This window comes from Nyctibius grandis, chromosome 4, assembly GCF_013368605.1.
Source record: "Nyctibius grandis isolate bNycGra1 chromosome 4, bNycGra1.pri, whole genome shotgun sequence".
Classification (NCBI taxonomy): Eukaryota; Metazoa; Chordata; class Aves; order Nyctibiiformes; family Nyctibiidae; genus Nyctibius; species Nyctibius grandis.
The window spans coordinates 31,032,312-31,049,543 of record NC_090661.1 but is presented as its reverse complement, the minus strand read 5'-3'; the positions used below and the strand labels follow the sequence as shown (position 1 = coordinate 31,049,543).

Sequence of the window (17,232 nt, the reverse complement as noted above, 5' to 3'; positions counted from 1 at the left end):
AGTTGCACAGAGGAAGGGAATAAATTCCTTTGGTGACAGGAGCAGAAATAATGGGCGAAATCTTTCTTTTAGTGAGAATAGTGAAACAGCCCATGAAAAAGCTTGATTTCCACCAACAGAGTCCTCTTAGAAGAGGTTGACAAATACTGGCCAGGAATGTTGTATTGGTAGGGATTAGATGTCTCAGGGTCTGTGATTTTTCATTTGCCATGAACTGGATACCTGTTTAAACATCTACAAAACTTCATACGTGCTATCCCATCTTTGCTCAATACTTCTTTTGCTCATTGACTTTTGCCTGAAACATAAGCTTATAAAATGTGTTTCCTTTCTACTCTTCAGTGAAAGCATTGTTTCCACCTCCATTTATATATTCATTTTTAGTTACAGTTCTCAACAAATTCTAGGATTTGGCGGATGTTCATTTACTGACTAACCAAACCTATGAATCTTCCATGTCTTGGGAATGAATACTTATTAAGTCTGTGCATCTTGGTATCTATCCCCCCTTTTATTTCTTTCTTTTTCTCTCTTCTCTTTTCTGACAATCATTTGATTTCTGACTCTCCAAAAAATTTTATGGAGCTTTGTCTCCTACTTCTGTGGTCAACTAAGCAGAAACATTATTCAGAACTTCTGACTCATACAGAAATAAATAATAAATAACCCCAACACCCTGATGTCTACGCAAAGAAGTTCCAATGAAAGTATTTATTTGAAACCAAGGAGTCTGTACTTCACAGGATGAATCATCTAATTCCATACACATTTATTTGAAGAAAATAACAGCAGAGTTCAGAAGGTCTTACACACTGTTAATCACATCACCCTTCCCATCAGCAGATATATGCATATGTTTATGTACAGGTGTGTTTTTTAATTTTTAAATATCCCTTGAAGAAACATTAGATCATTTCTTTCTGACAAAAAATACTGATGAAAATTCTCACGTCTCCCTTATCCCACAATGAAGAAGATTTCCAGGAAAGCAAACTTATTTTTTCGTGATTATCCATTATGAAGCCTAAGAAAGCAGAAGCTGAAGCACTAGAATGTTGTGTTCCACCTATGGACAATCCTGGAAGTTCTGATCTAGTTCTTCAAACAAGAAAGTAAGATATTGGGAGTTTATATGTGGGTATATGCTCATTCTCTATTCTTTTTTGAATAAAAAAATCATAAAAGCTAGATGTGTGTCCAGTTGTGTCCAGAAATAGTTTGCTGTCACTTTGGTCTTTACAGGCTTGTTTCTATAATTTTTAAATTCAGACCAGTTCTATTTATTGCCTCATTAGGTGTTTTAATACTTACTGTTAAATATTGAGGCTATATTAGACATGTAAGAACGTATTTACAGGACTCGGAATTATTTTTCATACAGTCAAACTGATCAGCAAATTGTACTGTCATGCATATGCCATGCACATACCAGCACAACTAGATTTTTATCTCACAGCTTTCCATAACAACTGCTTGGTTATAATAAAGTTTGGCCAGGTAAGCCTTCGGAATTTGGAGTAATTTCTGACAGTAATCCTCCTGCTCTCCAACTTCACAGTTCTGATCTGCAGTACTTTTCTTTTGTCTCCTTGCAGTCTACAGCCAAGTTAGACATTTGGGATTGAACTAAGACAAGACAGTCTGCTTTACTGATTTACTTTGCACCACCTGAGATATTTAAAAATCTTCTTAACGAACAGAGAGGCGTCCATTTGCAGTGGTTTACAGCTGTTGACTAACTTTGCTAAGTAACTTCATTTTCCCTCTATTTTGTAAGTAACAGACTAAAGTTTCTGCTGATATAATCATTCTGACTTCAGAAAAGTTACACCCACAGACAATTTTTTCCAGTGCTTGTTCTTCTCCATTCCAAAGTGAAATTCACCTCTTGGCAAGATCTGAACCTTTGTTGATGCAAATAATGATTTTCCCCTTCCTGGGATTTTAATAATTTATTTATAAAAGTAACATTTTTTGTACAATTTATGATAAAAATGTTAATTTCAGTGTGTTTCTCAGGAATAATGAAAGTGATAGAATAGTTTTAAGAAGAAATGTTTAGGTACACTGTTTATGTGCACAGACAAGTAAAATGTACATACGAGAATTCACCTTCCAGAGAATATTCATAGTAGGACTAGACTCAGAGATCTGCAACAGATTGGAGTTAGAAGCTCCTCTTCTTTCCCCTTTTCTTTCTACATAAGTACTAGTAAACTAAAATTACTAGATTAATTCACAGACACATCAGAGTTAAATGTTTATCTGTGCTGGGCTACCACACTTAAAAACCCTTGCAAGAACTTTCTGGTTTTATAGGAGGACCTAGGACGCTCATTATTATTCCATGCAGATACAGAGGTGGCTCTTCGCTCACGTATTTTAGATATATTGATTCAAAGGCTGCATGATAAACTCCCTTACAAAAAATACAGTTACGGCAGAACATACAAAATACCCTACATGGTCTGACCAGTTATCCACCTGGACCTCTCTAACAGTAGCAACAGTAGATATTATTTAGAGGCACTTTTTACAGTTAATGCCCCTTTTACTCCCCCTGCATCCAGAATGGTTGTTAATGGGATGTTATGGATACTAGATAATTACCACACAAAGCCAGATACAGCAACAAAATACAATTAGTTAAAAGACAAGAACAAGGTTATAGTTACACTGTAGAAAGTGGCATATTTTTACATTGAGATAGCCAATTAGAACTAACAATGTTAAACCCGAATAAGGGCATAGGACAGTTTTTGGCTCAGGGTAACTGTTTCCAGGTCCAATCAACACTATGCATCTAAGCTTAATTACCTGTACTACTGCAAAAAAGCTAGGGTAGCTTGATTCCACAGTTACACAGAGATTGTAATGTGTTGGGTGTTGGGGTTTTTTTTGTGGTGAAGATATTCTGCAAGTTTGCGCTGACAGAGGAAATGCTGGTATATGTTATATTTACCATCATCCTTGAACCAAAAATAGTAGAACAGAAAGCCTTGAAGAACCTCTTGGTATATTTCTGGAGCAGTGAATTAAAAAAGATTAGATCTTTTCTGTAAAGACCTCCTGCACTTAAGTGGAAACAGATTTTCCTTTTGAGAAGACTCATTTTTAGTGTATTTTTTTCCCTGCTTGACTTTTATTTGAACAATTCAGGTCTTGTCTACTTATGAAGAGTCCATGGTAATTTGAAAACTAACAGGTCACTAGAACTTTAAAACTAACTGATGACAAAGGGAAAGAGTATTTGGTCTTTTAAGGCTTGCAGCATGCACACTTACTTACAGTATGCTAAGACGACATGCATTCATGGTGTGATTTCCATGATATTGTGCATGACAATACAGTTATATTAGATAATGAATTAATTTGTGAAGCTACAAAGTGATGAGAGAAACCATGTCACTTGGATTAGCAATGTTAAACAGGTAAACAGACAAACCAGATAAGCAAGTTTGTTAAGGTCTTTCCATTCTCTGTAATTGAATCAGAAAATTTTCCTGAAGAATTGTACACTTCAGGCAATACATCAATTATTTGGGGAACAATAAAGTATTTTCACAGATGGATTCATATTCATGAGCTCCCCATTACACCTAGCACAGAGCAAGTTTTGTTGGCATTACTTAAAATAAGAGGTGGTTAGGGCATTCATCTGCCCTCAACTGTAATTTGGGGAAAAAAGTACTGTCTAGTTTAGAGGGAATGTGAAAAATTATTTGTTTAGTGCATAAGAAAAGTAGATATAAGGTGCAGGCCTGTCCTAGAATAACTGTCACTTTCTCAACGCCTTTAAGACAGGTTTGGAAGAATATGTACCTTCAGTAGAATACTTTCCATCTGAGAAATTGTAAATATCTATAAAAGGTAAGCAAAAGTCATAACTTCATTTTGCAATTGGGGAAAAGATGTACTATTGCAAAGAAAAAAAAAGAAAAAAGCAACCCTCCCCACCTATTTCAATCAAGGTTCATTCATTTCCATTCACAAAATGAACATTGCTTCATAATATCAGCTTTCTTATTAACTGCTTCAATTTTTAGTTAGGACACATTATACACAGACACACTCTCTACACGTAGAGGAATATACCCTTATCACCAGCGTTGTATGCACACCACTACCACTGGTAGTGGCCCCCATTGCTTGAGTTAGTTCACTTAGTGAATGAAGAAGCATCTGAGTGAATCTGACATTGCACAAGTCACAACTGTTTGGGCTCACTGTTAAGTTCAGTTCACAGCTGCCAGTGCTGGGTAACTCATTTGTAAACCACAAGCACTCAGATCTCACTACTCATAAAGCAGCAGTAGGAGATGCTGTTTTCTAACCTTAGTCTTTGGCTATGATCTCCTTGTGATGAATGAAGAAAGGGCTTAAATTATTGACACTGTCATCATCTTAGCTGCCTGACAGTAGGGAAATATAAGCTTCTTTTTTTTTTTTTTAAGGAAAATTCACATTAGGGGAAGACTGCAGTGTGTTTACTCACTTCATACAAGCTGCTGGGAGCACAGCAAATCTGTCCTTCACCTTTCCCGCAGGACAGGCCTTTCCTAGGTGCTGGTCTGCCAGATGGATCCAGCCTCTGGGTTGACACCGTGGCCTACAAACGCGCCCTGTCGTCGGCTGTTGTGCGATGGCACGCCGGCACCCACTGAAGATGCCTGCTCCATTGCCTCACAGGGGCTGGAGAGTCTTGCCTGCAATAAGGAGTCACCTGTGAGAGCTGAAACCTGCTCTCCGAAGGGCGTACTGGCCTATGCACGGGATACATCAACCGTTTCCTAGTGCCAGAGCGTGGAGCCCACGGGTGACAGCCCTGCTGTGTCACTGGGGCAGCCTCTGCCCCCGCAAGGGACAGAAGTCCCTGAGGCGAGGCGAGGCGAGGGGCCGGCCCCCCCGGGCACGGTCACCCCCCGCCCAAGCTTCTCTTTCCTCAGCCCGCTCGCCCCACTGCGGCACGGCGGAGGCAGGGCAGCGGCCTGGGCCCAGGCAGGCCCCGGGCACCCCCCCAAGTGCGGGCAGCTTCGCCGATGAGACGCAGGGATGGCCGAGCCAAGGCTGCTGAGGCGGAGGCTGGTACCGCAGCGAGGACGTAGCTCCCCCCCGGACCAGAGCGGGCGCTGCAGCGGGGAGCGGCCCTGCGGCGGCGAGCGCCGTGGGCCAGCCCGGATCCCCGTCACGGGCGCTGCCCGCCACCCGCTCTGAGCCTCGGCGGGAAACGGCCCGTGGCGGCCAGGGCCGGCCGGCCCGCCGCCACCGCAGAGAGGGACTACAGTGCCCAGCACGCACCTCGGCCCCGAGGCTGCGCGGGAGCGGCGGCGGCTCGTAGCGGAGCTCGCCGGCTCTCAACCAACCCCGCACACAGCGCCGTTTCCAGGTACGCCCGCCTCCAGTGTCCTAATTGATAACGCTGACAACCAATCGCCCGCGAGCAGTCTCCGCGGCTGCCCAATCACCGCTCCGGAAAAAGGGATGCGGGCGGTGCCCTGGAGGACAGCGGGTTCCGTGGCGCCGCGGCTGAGGAAGGGGGAGAGCGGGGGAGGTGGCGCGGGAGAGCGCGGCCGGGACTGCTGCAGGGATGGCGGCGGCAGCCGCGAGGAGGTTAACCCCTTTGGGGAGGGCCGCTGGCCCCTCCGTAACGCCCTGAGCGCCCCTCCGCGCTAACGCAGCCGTACCCCTCCCCGCGGGCGGGCCGGCGCCGTCCCGGCACTGCAGTCGCCATAGAGACCGCGCCGCACGCCATGGGGCGGAGGCTGGGCCGGGGGGCGCCGCTCTAGCCGCCCCTCCGCGCCGCTCTGACCATCCCCCGCGGCGGTCGGGGGCACCTGGCTCCGCAGGGACTCGCCGTGCCGCACGCCGCCCCGGGGAGCCGCCGCCGCCACCTTGGCCCCTTTCCAGGTGAGAAGACGCGGCGCTGCGCGGCGGCCGTCGCCGTTACCCCTGAGCGCCCGGCGGCGCGGGCCCCGGCAGCCGGGCGGAGGTGTCCCCGGGGGGGCGCTTCGGGCGGGTCAGCGGGGCGCGGCCCTCGGGCTCCGACGGCCGAGCCCCCGCCACCGGCCCGGCCGCAGCGGTTGCTACGTGGGAGCCGCGTCGCGGTTCCCCTCCCCGCGGGAGAGGGAGTTTGCCGGGCGCCGGAGCTCCGGGGGGCCGCGGCCCGCCCCGAGAGGGGCTTATTGCAGCGGGGGCGGCGGGGTGGGGGCGCAGAGAGGACGGGGCGATCCTTTCTGTGGAGTTAAGGTCAGCAGGTCTGGTGGGCTCCAGCAGCATTCATCGCTGCCCCGGCCTCTACGGGGGATTCAAATTTATAGGCACGAGATGTCTTTTGTCCCTCCCACTTGCTGCAAGAAGGCAAACGGTACCGATATTTACGCGTTCTGATGGCGAAACATCCCTGGTTTAAAATAGGTGCATCTACATTTCCAGTTCTTAATTGTGGCATGCGTGTAACGGATGCCTACGTGGGCAAGGCTGGATGGGGAATCAGCCTGTCTGTCGTCTGGCGCTTTAAGTGCTGGAGCCATGAACAGCAGTTGCATCAATATATGAATACAGATATGCCTGGCTAGGCCGCAGATGCACTCACTATGGGGGTAATAGTAAACATAAAAACTGCGTATGGAAGAAATTTTTGAAAACATTATCGTACATACTTTTAGCTTTAAAAAAAAGGAAGATGGGGAAGTACCTTGTTCCTGAGTTTACAGATGATCTCTGGAGCTACAGCTGCATCCTTGTACTTCTGTTGTCACTCTTAGAGCAAAAGCAATAAGAGGACAAAGATCGGTACAAGTTTCCTAACCTCTGGTGTGAGCCAGAGCAGTTGGGAACAACTGCTAGTCTGAATGGGGATGGAGTTGCAAATAATAATATTAAGGTATTATCACGGGGGTAGCGGGGAGAGGAGATGGACACAAAGGAAAGACCCTGACTATAGCACAGCCTTTTGAGAACCTTTTACTGTATTTATAATTAAGCCAGAAAGGACTATAGAAAATTAGTTATAAAATAGGTTGCAGTGGTTTTCTTAGTTAGACTGTATGTGCAGAACCAGTTGAATTTCAGCTTAAATGTTCAGAATTAGTAAGCTGTATTGACACGAAGGTTGAGAGCCCTAAGCCAAAACATACTCTGTTTATTTTAAAATCATGTCAGCCTTAAAGTGAGTGATTAGTTTCCATGTTGTGGATCTGGAAAAAACGAGTAGGATTTTTACATATTCTGCATAGTGAATGCATGCCTCTGTTGAACACATGCTATGCTTGTAGGTGTTCATTTTAGCTGTTGTATCTGAGAAAACAAAAGATTAGAGCTTATTTTGCTGCTCTTGTTTGATTTTGGAAATTTTTTTGGGGTCTTAATGTTGTGAACTCATGGTACAAAGATATCCAACATTTTTATTCTGTGTTAAATTGCACAGAATACTTTATTGATGATGATTCCTTTATTTTACAGTGCGAATTAAATTTAACAAAGTATTAAAACTTTCTTAACTTGTTAAACCAGAAGTATGCTTATTAACATTTGTTTGGCTTGTCAAAAAATTATACATAGGGAAGTTTGACTACAGTAGTATGTATATTCATTGGTCAAAAGTTATTATGAAAATAGTTCATCAAGATATCATAGCTTAAAAAATGTGAAGATGGAATCAATTATCTCTGACAAATGCTTTGTTCTCTGATATTCAGCATCTTTTAAACTTCCTATTTTGGAAATGATGGGGTTAGAATGAGAAGAGCAAATTGAGTGACTGGAATAATGTGGTGTTGGTTAGGTTTAATTTAGTCTCTGTACTGCTGCTGTGTGCTGCAGGCTCTGCTACCTCTAACATCACAAATTCCAGAGAGGTTTTTCCAAGGTGACTGAATAAATCAAGAAAGATTTTTGAGTATGACAAAAGAGAGAGATGAGTGGAGTTTTCCCTGCTCAAAACTAATTTCTAAACTATCAGCTTCTACCAGTTCTATATATATGTGTACAGAAGGTTAAACTTAGCTTAGCGTGTGAAGTTGCACTGTATGGTATATTAACATACTACTGTGTTTTCTGTGTTAGCTAAGCCTTGTTTATCTAGGGTAATGAATTGATACTCTACAACAGGAGACTGACAGTTTCTGTGTATTCCTGTGTGTTGTGTTGTCTCTTTCTCCTGCTCTGGGAAAGCACTACACAAAGCCTTTGTGTTTGGCTAGAGGGGAGGAGAAACAGCTGCCTTTTCAGTACAAGACACCAGGATTCGTAGTGGTCTCACAGGGATGCGTTGTTGTACGTGGACCAGCCACTGTCCTTCCTCCCTCATTCTGACTGTTAGAGCACTCTCTCCTCATGGCAGAGAAACCTGAGCTTCGCTTGATTGATCTCACAGAGCAGTGTGTTGTGCCATGGATCTAGCAGATCAGTTTGATGGGCCAATTATTAAAGCATTAATAGATGGGCAAGAATTAAAACATGCAAAATTGACTAAATGCAAGGTGTACATTAAGGAATCCAAGAGCTACAGATCATGTTGTGTTTAAAAATTACTTAGTATCAATTTGATTTCTTGTCCATGATTGGGATGAAAGATATTTGTTCAAATGCTTAATCATTTATTTGTTTTTCTTTTATTTAAGTTTAGTATTTAGGCTGCTTAAATGGGAATTAAACATGTTAACTTTAAGAAGGGGAAATAAAAATTATTTCAGTTGGATGAGAGAGTACAATTAAATGGAGCAGTTTCATTTTTCTGCTTTCCATGCACTGATAGAGTATTTCAGTGGTTGTATTGTATTCTGTGTTACACAGTTGTAGAATAAAAGTTAACTTCCCTCTCTTCGTTGGAAACATTGAATACTATATAATGTGGCTTTTAGTAACTGTATCTTGTATGGTCTTTCAAAATTACTTCTTTGAAAATATCATCTAATCTCTCCTTTACAACTTTATTATATTTATTAAAATTTTAGAGTTGGATTCTTTTTTTTTTTTTTTTTTCTTTTTTCCCTTCAGTGCTAGATGTTAAGTAGTGTGCTTTTGAGGGAATCTGGTAACTCAGATTTTTTTTTTAAGCTGCTTATGAAATTAAGGTGCCATTCTTGGCAGTTTAAATTTGTAGTTTTTTTCTGTATTAGCTTATATGTCACTAATCTTGAAACCTAAATAGTGGAAAATACTAACAATAAATTCTGACCTTTTGATGCTTCACCTCTTGATCTGGTTGAGTACCTTTTTCCCATTTTTGAGACGTTGTGCAAGTCAACTTTCAATAACTTGTTCTTCAAACTTGTTTTTCTATTAATGGAGACAAATCTTTGAAAACCTTGAGGAATTTTTTTGGGAGAAGGGGAAGATTGAATTTGAAAGGAGGGAGGAAAAGGAGGGCAAACTGAGATACTGCAGAAGTCTTAAGTGTGTTTAACAAAACTGTATCTTGTTAAGAATTTGAAAATGTGTTCATTGTTATGTTCATTGTTATGTTCAGACATGTTTTTCTGTGGTTCTTGTACTGCACTGTTGAGAATGATTCTGTGATGAAAAGCATTGCTCAAATGCTCTTTCATGCTGTTGCTTTGTCTCTAAAGAGATTAATCAAGTATTGAGAATTAGGTTATTTGCACTGATGAGAAACTCCATCTGGTAATTCTTCCTTTCAGAGAAATGTGTTGCTTAGCCCTTGCATTTGAGTGCAGGAGAAGCTTCTGAGCAGCTGGAAGAGTTGAAGGCTGGCTGGGTTTTCATGGATGAAGTTAACCAGCTCACTGATGGTATTGATGAGGAAAGTCATTTTTTCCAACACAAAGCTGTCTGATATATAAAGAAAGGGTAAAATACGCTGAACTTGCTTTGAGAGCTTGTAAAAGATGTGAAGTTTTTTTAATATGAGGCCATTTTTTCTTTTTGGATGTTGCAAAGGGATTTGTTACTTATTGCAGGGATAAGTTACTATCTGGAGCTAACAGGGGGAAAAACTGAAATGACCAAGGTTGGTGTCCTCCTGGTCTGTTTAAATGGAAATAATTTTATGACGTTTTTGATGCGCTTCTCTCGCAACTGAAATTACACAAAAATTGTATGCTGTGTGAATGAACTTGTTCCACTGGACTCATCCACAGTTAGGAAAGATCTTGCCTTGCAGGGTTTGCATCTTTTCAGTACTTGGGAATTGTCTCCAGTCAGCAACTGCTTATTGATTCTGAAAGAAGGGGCTTGTTCTGCTCTCTATGACTTCCCAAATAATTCTCAGATAATGTTTGTTGCTTCTGTCATGCAGGGTCTCAGAGCATTAGCATTTTGTGAGGGTTTTAGCAACACTGGTTTGATATTATGTTCTTCAGCAATGTGCTAAGAACGAGGTTGCTTTGTTGTGTGGTGTATCAGCAGGGTGTGTTCTTGTTGCAGTTTACTGCTATAGTAATGCTTCAGATGCTACTCTTGGCAGGCAGTACAGCTTCTGAGCAAATCAAGTATTTCTGTTTAGCTTCACAGTGTTGAAGTATTTAAAAAAAAAAGATGGGGGTGATCTATAAATAGAGCATGCTGCTTTTCAGCACCAAACTGGTGACTTTTTAGAACGTATTTGTATTGTTATTTTGTTTTAAATAATGTTTTATTGAGTTATTTACTGTCTTGAAATAATTCATTATTTTCCTGTCTTTCCATTTGTCAGCATCCTGAGTTAAATAGATCCAGAATGGGCAATATCAAATGACTGAAATTTTATTAGACAAGGAATGACTGTGCTCGTCCTCGAGTTTCACTGAATGCCCTGCCATCATATGTGACACTTTCATTTTCCATTTCCAGTGGTCTATAAAATCAGAGTGTAATTCCCGAAGTAGAGTCAGCCTAGAACAAATTGGCATGTTGTACTCTGAGAGCTGAAGGAGGAGAATTGATATTGGATCACGATTCTTTTTCTGCATAAAGTTTATCTACTGTATTGTCAAACTCTAGGGATTATTGTGATAGTCATGATGATTTGGGTGAAATTATAGTTTTACAGTTTTGAGTAAGATGGTGTTTCCAGTGAGGAAACGTGTTGAACAATTCGTCTAGATGGAGAAAAATAATGAAAGAATCACAAGATAGATCAGTGTGAAGAAAGTATTTATTGGTCTTATGGGAGAAATGTGCTAGCTAGCCCAGACAGTTCTTGCCTTGACTAGGCAAGAACTAAGAAATTGATGCTGAAGCTGAGGAGCAAGTTGTGAGCCTCCCACAGTACAGCAAATGGATGCAGGAAAGAAGCTCCGTTATTGACTGTCTGGTGCTGGTTGTCATTTATTTATAGATACACATACATATAATCATATTTTTCACGTGCTAGCTCCTGCGGATGAGATCGCACATTATTGTTGAACCAGTTGAACAGCTGGCTGCTGTTTGTAAGTGGAAGATGATGTCCTCTGCCTGTGCCTTTTCTAGGCCCCACTGATCTCTGAGCTGCACTGATTCGACTTGCTAACTTGACAGAGAATGATTGTAAGAAGGGAGTTGTTTATATTGCTTTTTTGCTGAGACAGGCTTAGAACTCTTGCTAGGTCATGCTGTTATGTGCAACTTCACCCTGAATGTCTAGCTGAGACATAACCAGATCCTTTGTATTACTGTAGCCTGGGTGTTCAGCTGATAGGTCTTTCTGCTGATTGTCAGCTTGGGGAGGAGGCAAGAGAAAGAGGAACGTTTTATCCGAAAGGCTGCTTTGAGGTGATGTTGCACTCCCTTCCCTGTTGATTAGAAGGAAATTTGGGCTAGATGCTAAATTCAGGCTGGACATTTCTCCTTGTTGTCCTTATTGTTCTTATTATTTCATTAGTTTTGAGCCTAGGACACCTCAGTCATGTGGCCGTGCCTCTGTACATATCTCCAAAGACTGGAATAACCTTTCCTTGAGGAGTCAATTTTCCCTTGACCTCCCTCTGCAATCAGGGAGCAGCAGCACTTTGGCTGGCTTGTTGGAGTTGGTAGGTAATACATCAGTTCAATTGTGAGGACCTGCATCGATGTGTAACGACTCCGTGAAATATTTTTTTTCGTGGAGTAAAGGTTTGGACAGAATTATTTATGGTCTGAGTCAGGACCAGAGCCTGCCATACGAGTAGCCCTGCAGTAGATATTGCTCATGTTTGGTGTTGAAATATTATAATGTGCTCTTATATTCATTGCTCTGAAAGAGGTAAAAGCTGGAATCTGGGTCTTAAGAGTAGTAATAACTATATTCTTATTTATTACCTGTATTATTACTATTCTAGTTCCTGGTATTAATAAAAAAAAAGATGTATACAGATTTCACCCTATCATTGTATATTTTCCGTCTCTCAGTAGAAATCTCATAACCCTGTTCGCCATATGTTTGCATATCCACCATGTTTTCTTACAGATTAGAAATTCAGTTTTGTTTAAATAATAATTTCAAAATGAAGCATCATCTCACCACAGTTTAGAATTGAATATCCTTAAAGCAAATTTAATGACTGATGGTGTATTTAAAAAAAAAAAAAAAAAAGCTTATAACTTGTGTTGATAGAATTGTATTTTTTATAAGTAAATTCAAGAACCTAGAGAATACTGTTATTGTTTTAGGGTTATTACACTTTGCCATTATGGTGTCATGTATTACTGTTTTCTTATCTACAAAATGAGATCTGCACTCAGTCAATCTGAAGTAAAACAACTTCTATAGTTTTAGACCTTTGTATAAATCAAGTGTTTAAACATTCAAAATATACAAATGTGGCAGGTTATAGGTCAACAGTACAACCAGGGTTGTTTTTAAAGCCCAAGCTTTAGTTCTGAGATACTTGGTGTTGAATGTCTGTTTACGCACAACCAATATTTCTTAAAACATGTAATACCAATACGTAATACTTTTTATTGTCTAAGTAAGAATGAAATCAAAGGCTGTAATGGTTTTTGGGAAACTTTGCTGTTGTGTTCTTAGGAATAGTTTTGTGTTTGTTTGGCAGATAGTTAAAATCTGAGCTTGCACTGTTAGCTCTTCTGATGTGTAAGAAGTTCATATAACTTTTGAGAGTCTCTTGGTCCCCACGTTTATAATCTATGTGTATTTTCCCTATGTTCTAGGGAATCTACATTTGATAACTCAGAAACCTTCTTGAAAATTCCTGTTATTCAAATGTGTTCCTCTCAACCTGTCTAACTTAGTAGCACCTGACTAATATTTATCGTGGGAGTAGAAGACGCATCATCCTCGTGCTGGGTCTCCCTGCCCTGTCCCGGTGACTGCCCCGTGTCGCCGCGCCGGGGACGCCCGCCCGGCCTTACCCCCCCGCTGCCGGCCCGGCCGGGGCCGCGCGGCGCTGGCCAGGGTGCTGACCCGGAACGGCACGGCACGACGCTGCCCAGCCTCGGCGCCCGTGCCTGGAGGGCGAGAGCGAGAGTGCCGCCTTCCCGAGAGCCGCCCCGGCACCGCGCAAGGAGTTACTGACTTCCTTACAAAAGGCGGCTGCCACTGCCTGTAGCATCTCGTTTTCACGTGTCATTATAGTCTGGGACTCGGACAGAAAATCTTTACACAATTGCTACCTATACCGGAGGAATACTGTGAAAGAAGTTTTCCCAGAACCACAGCTCCTGGTTTCTTAACAGCCCCAGTCATGCTAAACTCGTCATCAGAAGCACATTCCTTATCACCCAAATTACACCAAATGTATCTATACCATCCTTGAGCAAGACATACAAGCTTTTTCAATGCACTTCTATGAATTTTCGCTATAAAGTGACACTTATTAAACAATCACTGTGCATCACAGTGAACTTTCAGACAGTGTATAAAGGGCAAAAAACATTGATCTGCTGTAGCTTAACAATTTTCACAAAACACCTGTTTTGTCGTCTCAGCTCTGGCATCAAGAGAACCCTATAAAACAGTCTCCAATGATGAACCTGGAAAATAACACGGTAAACAACTTCCAGCTTATTCCAGATATTAGTTTCATTTTTTCCTCCGTGTCCCACTAATTCCTGTGTTTTGTCTTCTTCCCCATACCACTCTTTTCCTATGTACTTTAAAGATGATTAGTGATAGCACCATTTGTAATTATTATTAAACATAAACCCCCTTATTTTAGTAATTCTCTTTTACAAATACTTTACCCCATTTAGTAAGCGCTAAGGCATATTCATTTGCATCTATATGTAACTACTTTGCCAAATTTGCTGCCATTTTGTGTAAGTAGTTTTGATTAAAGACATGAATCCTCATTGATACAATTATGAAGTTCTGTATTCCCACAAGATATGTAATAGTGTATATGTAATGTACACATAATATATATGTAAACAGTGTAAGCATATATGTATATATATAACGTAAAATCACATATGTGTGTATACTTATGTATATAAAAATATGTTCTATAATACTCTTTATTACGAAGTATGTTAGTATAGCAGTGTTATAAAGAATACTACATTTCTGATGCCCTGCATTAATTTTTGCTTTGGTGCAGATACGCCTCAGAGTCTTGATGCAGAGCAGAAGCTCCTAAGCTTTGGTGGCCTCATTAGCAATTATGAGGAAGTAGTAACAAGAACAGGGAGAGAAGTAAGACAAAGAGGTGCCACTGCACTCAAAGGTGTTTTGAACATCTGACATCTTCCTCCTTCCCTTTTCCCATCTAATTCCTTTTCCTCAGGCCTTTCCTGGTGAGAAGTTTGGATGCCTTTCTGCTGTGAGGGCTCCATGGTTCTCAGGCAAGAGCCTGACTTTCTTGAGATGACTGTTATTCCATGCAGTGTGAAGCAATGCTGCATAGGCTGGAGCAAAGAATCAGAATTAATAAGTAAGAGATCCTGAGGGAGGCAGCTGTAGATGTATTAAAAAAAGGCAAAACCAGAGGATTAGTTTATTTTCATTTATTTAGGCTTTGTGTGTGGGAATTAGATTGTATAGTCTCCAAACATGGCGATGGAAAATAATTTCTATGAATTGTTTTGTTTTAAGTTCATGGCATGGTTTGACAAGTTTGCTTCAGTTCTTATGTATCACCATATGCATGGCAATTTTATTTCACACACGCAAGAAAGTAATCTCTAGTTAGTTGATTGAACTACTTTACTTTTTTGAGAATATGACTATTGCTCTATCCGTGAGTGCTTTTTTTTCCTTAAAAGTAAGATGTAAGCCTCTTGCATCCTTTTTTGATTTCTCAGCTTTAAAATTGTTACTGAACAATTGTTGATAGTTATTGAACTCTTATTACTAGCTACTGGACTGAAGCAAAGCTACCGGACTAAAGCAAATTAAAAACACTTTTTAAACTTCAATACTGCAGCCCTCAACACTTAAGTAAAACTCTGAAAATGCACCTGAGATTCGAATCTCTTCTCTTGTTGTTCCCATCACCAGCTACCTCAGCTCAACAAGCTTTCTAGGAACAGGTTGTCCTTTTGTCAACTTGACAACAGGTGACTAACAAATGGATTTAAAAAAGCATACTTTTACCCTGTTTTTTTCCCTATGCTGTAGGGTCTTGTAGGGGTTTAAATATTTAATAATGTGGTAAAAGCCTAGTTGTCTTGGGGCAAGAAGTTCTGTGTCAGCAAAAGTGCGTGATCACTTCTCTAGCAAACGATGTAGAAGTCTTTGTATCATTCTCTCTTGTATGCAGGTAGTGCCAGACCAAAAATAGGTGTATATGTGCTGAATGTAATTAGGAAGACAAGAAGTCTTGATCCAGTAGTAAGAATTGAACAAAAAAGCCTGCATGGTATTGCATGTAGTCAGGATTTGCCTCTTTAATGTTTTTCCTGTGGGAAAGGTAGCAAAGATTAGAATTTAGCTAAAATTCAGAGATTCCTTATGAAATTCTGTTGAGGAATATCCAACCCAAACCATTTAGAAAAGTGAAAAGAATGTTAAGAGGTGTGAATATCGTATCAAGTGGCAACAGAATTATAGGAATTCTTGTCCCCTTTTTTGTCAGTTTTACATTGTAACGTATTTGTGGAAGGACGATTGTATGTCTTCCCAGTTGTATTACAGCAATTGTTTGTGGCTGTTCATGAGAGATTTTTAATTATTATTTTTGGCTAAATTAAGCACAGTATTTAAAGTTCCCAGAAGTAACCTAAAGTAGATATGAAAATCACAGTTGTTGTGGCTGTTTATATCCTTGCTTCTCTTGATGCTCAGACCTTTAGCAGCCTAAAATTTTTGTTCTGTCACCTATATAAAAATCACTGTCTTGTGTTTTGCTGCTGCTAGAGGTAACAACCAATTTTTAAATGACAGTTTTCTTTGTGTTCAAACTGTAGCATTGCTGTACCTGATCGTCAGTGAGTTCAAATGCATTCTGTGAATTTTCATTGTTAAAAATCTGACCCTGGATACCTGTACCAGCTTTATTAAGAGAAAGATAGCCTTGAGGTTAGGAGATGTGTATTAATGTGTTGGTTCTCTGCATCCAAGCTATAGAATTATTTGAGTTTAATGATTAGAGGCATTTCCGAGTCTTTTCTGAAGCCAGATACAGGGAGGAAAACCCATCCCTTGTCTAATCAATATCTTTGATCAATCAGCTATAGTATGTTTTTTTCATATTGAAGTTGTGTAACAAAGTCACATGGTAACATGATAACAGCAGAGATAGTGGAATTATCTTTTTAGGGTTGGCATGGATACACTTGGCATGACTTCTTTGGCATCTGTAGGATAAAGTAATGGAAAAATTATATGTATGAGCTCATGAATAAGACAGGTTTGCTGTTTCCACCTGAGCAATGTGTGAAGTCATCCATGATCCTTATAGCTCTGGAGGTTCATCCACGCATGATCACCATTATTGAATCACACCATGCTTTAAAGTCCTACTAGCTCAGTTCTGTGCATGGATGTGACTCCCTGTTGACTGAGGAGTGTTTAGACCTATTGAGAAAAATCATTGGGTGGGTGAGAAGTGAGCCATTTAAAAAAAAGACTTGATTGTTACATGATTATGATTTACCAGAGGACTAAACCTGTATGTTTTTAGTGTATTTTTGAATTAAAATTCTTTTGTGTATTCCACAAGTTTTTCTTGTTGTTAAGATGGTTCTAAATAATTGAATTAACAATATTTTGACATGACTTCTGTCTCTGGGACAGAAAATTTATTAGAGTGCATTGCATAAAGCAAGGCTTTTAGCTAGGCTGGAGAGGAGAAAAATAAATTATTGACAGTAGTAATGTCCAGCTAAGCTAACACGAGCTGCACGTTATATATACATGTAGGTACTTTAAGC

The 17,232-nt window shown here is 40.8% G+C and overlaps 1 protein-coding gene across 1 annotated transcript in view; it reads left to right on the top strand.

Annotated features, from left to right (window-relative positions):
* Nucleotides 1-5,833: 5,833 nt before the first annotated feature.
* Nucleotides 5,834-17,232, top strand: part of TTBK2 (tau tubulin kinase 2) — a 107,961-nt gene continuing 96,562 nt past the window's right edge. The window contains exon 1 of the mRNA XM_068398631.1: nt 5,834-5,907. The gene's annotated coding sequence lies outside the window, so the exon portion shown is untranslated. The remainder of the gene's footprint in view (nt 5,908-17,232) is intronic.